Source organism: Acanthaster planci, unplaced genomic scaffold (assembly GCF_054643075.1).
Source record: "Acanthaster planci isolate LZ-2023a unplaced genomic scaffold, COTS_SCS Contig177, whole genome shotgun sequence".
NCBI lineage: Eukaryota > Metazoa > Echinodermata > Asteroidea > Valvatida > Acanthasteridae > Acanthaster > Acanthaster planci.
The window spans coordinates 5,001-10,000 of NW_028257798.1; positions in this window are offsets into that span (position 1 = coordinate 5,001).

The following is a 5,000-nucleotide window of genomic DNA, read 5'->3' on the forward strand; positions in this document are numbered from 1 at the left end:
CCGCTCTCCGCGGGCGACCCCGGACATCCGAACCTCTCGGACCAGGTTTTCCGAAGAAGGCGATTCACCGCGCCGCACCACCCGCCCCGCCGGCCTCAAGCCGTTTTCGTCCCGGGAGGCGTGTCGGAAATGCACGGCTTAAGGGGGGCCGCGTGCGGCTGCGGCGAGTTTTTTTTTCCGCCAGGACGGCAATCGGCCGCCCCGCAGCACCAGTCCCCGCCGCTCCGGAGCCGGGCTCGTCCAGACCCGAGGGGGAATCGCTCCGGTGCCTTGGGCTCCGCCGTGCGGGAATGGCCGCATCGTGTGGACGATGGGATGGGCTGTACTGATATCTGGCTCGAGACCATCCTCCCCCCTATAAATAGGCAAACCAGGGAGTGGGGGTTAAGGTCCAAAACGCTCTCATTGAAATACGCACGTTTCGGGCCCAACCTGTCCCGGCGCAAAGCCCTCTCGGAGGCCTTGGGTGGGCCGGCGAGCCGACGGACGGCAGGCCCGGAGGCGCCCGGCCCGCTCTCCGCGGGCGACTTCGGACATCCGAACCTCTCGGACCAGGATTTCCGAGGAAGGCGATTCACCGCGCCGCACCACCCGCCCCGCCGGCCTCCAGCCGTTTTCGCCCGGGGAGGCGTGTCGGAAATGCACGGCTTTAGGGGGGCCGCGTGGGGCTGCGGCGGTGTTTTTTTTTTCCTCCCCGAGACGGCAGTCGGCCGCGCCGCACCACCAGCCCCCGCCGGCCCGGCGCCGTTTTCGCCCGGGGAAGCGTGTCGGAAATGCACGGCTTGAGGCGGAGGACGTGCGGCGGTTTTACCCGAGGATGACGATGCACCGCGCCGGGCCGACCGTCCCGCCGCTCCGGAGCCGGTTTCGCCCGAGGAACCGCTGTGGAGCCTCCACGGTGTCGGAAATGCACGGCTTGAAGGGGACGACGCGCGGCTGCGGCGGTTTTCCCACAGGACGCCAATTCACCGCGCAGCACCGACCGAGCTTCGACGAACAACCAGACGACGGAACACTACAGACACTGCTCTCCCCACTTGTTCGGTGGCATGCGGCTCTACTGAAGCTTCCGCATTCCCGCTGCCTCTTTTTATAAGCGGGGACCATTGTGAAGCCCGCGTTTGTGATGCAAAATCGGTCTTTTCGTTGCCGGGCGACAGACAAAGGCCGATTACCATATACGCGGGTCTGCCTTCTTTCACCGTGTTCGCTCGAGCGTGGGCCCAGAACAATGGCCGAAAAGCGGGCAGAGGATCTCCGTTATTACGGCGGCTACGGCCGCCCCGGGCTGGGAAGGCTGCTCTAATTCCCTACTACCGCACCAGCGGTTGCCCGTTCCGGGGGCCGGCCAACGTCATTCCGTTCACCGCACCGCCCCGGAGCTCGGGGCCTCGGTCGTGTCGGAAACGCACGGCTTTGGCCGGGCGACGCGCGGCTGCGGCGGTTTTGCCGGGACGGCAATTCACCGTGCCGCCGCCGGGGAGCCGGGCTCTCGAGCTCGGGGCTCGGTCGTGTCGGAAATGCACGGCTCGAAACGGACGACGCGTGGCTGCCCCGCCTGCTGGCGGCCGGAGCTGAGCTCGCACCACCCGCCCCGCCCCGCCGGGATCGGCGGGGGAATCGTGTCGGAAACGCACGGCTTTGGGCCGGCGACGCGCGGCTGCGGCGGTTTTCCCGAGAGGGCAATTCACCGCGCCGCACCCACCGTGCCGTCGCCGGGGAGCCGGGCTCCCGAGCTAGGGGCTCGGTCGTGTCGGAAACGCACGGCCTCAGCGGGGCCGCGTGCGGTTTTCACCGGACGGGAATTCACCGCGAGGCACCGCGGGTCCCCTCGGGCCAGCGGGCCCGCCGCCCGGCCGGCCGGTGTCTCCTTCGCCGCACCGTCGGGGGGATTTCTCAGGCCGGGCCGGGGCCGCCGGGCCCGGCGGCGTGCCGCGCGCCGCCGGCGGCGGGCCTGGGACGGGCCAGGAAATCGGATCGGGGCCGGTCAAATTTTGGCCCTGCTGACGGAGACACCCTCCCCCCTATAAATAGGCAAACCAGGGAGTGGGGGTTAAGGTCCAAAACGCTCTCATTGAAATACGCACGTTTCGGGCCCAACAGACCCCGACGAGAGACGCTCTCGAGGGCCGGGGTGCCTCTATGACGCGTTCGCGGGTGGGGACGAGTCGGTTTTTGCGCCCGAGTCGGGTCGAAACCGGAGATCCGACATTTCGCGGACCACCAAGTCCGAGGAAGAAAAGTCCAGCGGGGCGCCACGCCACGCCGCCCGTCCGGCGCCCGCGGCGGGACCGTCGCCGCCCGCTGCGAGACTGCTGCCCCGGGCCGGAGGCCCCGGTCCCTCCCCGCCCGGCCGCCCGCCCCGCCGCTCCCCCAGAGCCCTCCTGCCGGCTGTACCGCCCACCCCGCCTTTCCAGTGGGCCGGGGGCGGCCCTCTCGGCCTGGCGAGCCCGGCGGCCCGTCCCGGCGTTCGCGGGTGGGGACGAGTCGGTTTTTGCGCCCGAGTCGGGCCGAAACCGGAGATCCGACATTTCGCGGACCACCAAGTCCGAGGAAGAAAAGTCCAGCGGGGCGCCACGCCACGCCGCCCGTCCGGCGCCCGCGGCGGGACCGTCGCCGCCCGCTGCGAGACTGCTGCCCCGGGCCGGAGGCCCCGGTCCCTCCCCGCCCGGCCGCCCGCCCCGCCGCTCCCCCAGAGCCCTCCTGCCGGCTGTACCGCCCACCCCGCCTTTCCAGTGGGCCGGGGGCGGCCCTCTCGGCCTGGCGAGCCCGGCGGCCCGTCCCGGCGTTCGCGGGTGGGGACGAGTCGGTTTTTGCGCCCGAGTCGGGCCGAAACCGGAGATCCGACATTTCGCGGACCACCAAGTCCGAGGAAGATAAGTCCAGCGGGGCGCCACGCCACGCCGCCCGTCCGGCGCCCGCGGCGGGACCGTCGCCGCCCGCTGCGAGACTGCTGCCCCGGGCCGGAGGCCCCGGTCCCTCCCCGCCCGGCCGCCCGCCCCGCCGCTCCCCCAGAGCCCTCCTGCCGGCTGTACCGCCCACCCCGCCTTTCCAGTGGGCCGGGGGCGGCCCTCTCGGCCTGGCGAGCCCGGCGGCCCGTCCCGGCGTTCGCGGGTGGGGACGAGTCGGTTTTTGCGCCCGAGTCGGGTCGAAACCGGAGATCCGACTTTTCTCGGACCACCAAGTCCATGGAAGAAAACTCCAGCGGGGCGCCACGCCACGCCGCCCGTCCGGCGCCCGCGGCGGGACCGTCGCCGCCCGCTGCGAGACTGCTGCCCCGGGCCGGAGGCCCCGGTCCCTCCCCGCCCGGCCGTCCGCCCCGCCGCTCCCCCAGAGCCCTCCTGCCGGCTGTACCGCCCACCCCGCTTTTCAAGTGGGCCGGGGGCGGCCCTCTCGGCCCGCCTAGCCCGGCGGCCCGTCCCGGCGCTCGCCGGTGGGGCCGAGTCGGTTTCTGCGCCCGAGTCGGGTCGAGACCGGAGATTCGACATTTCTCAAAACACCGACTCCCGGGGAGATCTCTCCAGCGGGCGCCCGAGCGAAGCCGCCCGTCACGGCGCCCGCTCGCCGGTGGGGCCGAACCGGTTTTTGCGCCCGAGTCGGCTCGAGACCGGAGATCCAGCCTTTGGCCGAACACCCAGTCCGTTTAAGATCTCCTCAGCGGGCGCCCCCCGCCACGTCGCCCGTCCGGCTCCCGCTGCGAGACTCTGTCACCGGGACCGACTTGGCAACTCGCCACCCCGCTGCCGCTCCCCCGGAGCCCTCCTGCGGGGTATGCCGCCAACCCGGGATTTCGAGGCAGTTGGGGGCGGCCCACTGAGACTCGCCGCCCAGCAGCTCATCCCGTCGCTACCGGCGGGCCCTCCTGCGGGACACGCCGCCGACCCGGGATTTCAAGTCGGGTCGGGGGGCCGGACACCTCGGCCTTGCGGCCGGGCCGCCCGTCCCGGCGCTCGCTCGCCGGTGGGGCCGAGTCGGTTTTTGCGCCCGAGTCGGCTCGAACCCGGAGATCCCACATTTGTGAGGAACACCGAGTCCCGGGAAGATCTCTCCAGCGGGCGCCCCCGCCACGCCGCCCGCCCGGCACCCTCGGCGGGACCGGTCCCCGCCCGCCCCGCGGCCCCTCGCGGCGGGACACCGGGACCGACCTGGCAACTCGCCGCCCCGGCGCCGCTGCGCCGTAGCCCTCCTGCGGGCTGCACCCCCGACCCCGCTTTTCCAGTCAGGTGGGGGGCCGGCCCCCTGAGACTCGCGGCCGGGCAGCCCGTCACGGCAGCCCGCTCGCCGGTGGGGCCGAGTCGGTTTTTGCGCCCGAGTCGGGTCGAGACCGGAGATCCCGCATTTCGCGAAACGCCGAGTCCCAAGAGGAAATCTTCAGCGGGCGCCTCCGCAACGCCGCCCGCCCGGCACCCGCGGCCCGACCGGTCCCCGCCCGCCCCGCGGCCCCTCGCGGCGGGACACCGGGACCGACCTGGCAACTCGCCGGCCCTGCGCCGCTGCGCCGTAGCCCTCCTGCGGGACAGGCCGCCGACCCCGCTTTTCAAGTCAGGTGGGGGGCCGGCCCCCTGAGCCTCGCGGCCCGGCAGCCCGTCACGGCCGCCCGCTCGCCGGTGGGGCCGAGTCGGTTTTTGCGCCCGAGTCGGGTCGAGACCGGAGATCCCGCATTTCGCGAAACGCCAAGTCCCAAGAGGAAATCTTCAGCGGGCGCCCGCGCGAGGCCGCCCGTCCGGCGCCCGCGGCCTGACCGGTCCCCGCCCGCCCCGCGGCCCCTCGCGGCGGGGCACCGGGACCGACCTGGCAACTCGCCTCCCCTGCGCCGCTGCGTCATTGCCCACCTGCGGGACACACCGCCGACCCGGAATTTCAAGTCAGGTGGGGGGCCGGCCCCCTCGACCTCGCGGCCCGGGCCGCCCGTCCCGGCGCTCGCTCGCCGGTGGGGCCGAGTCGGTTTCTGCGCCCGAGTCGGGTCGCACCGGAGATCCCTTTTTTCCCCCCAACACCCA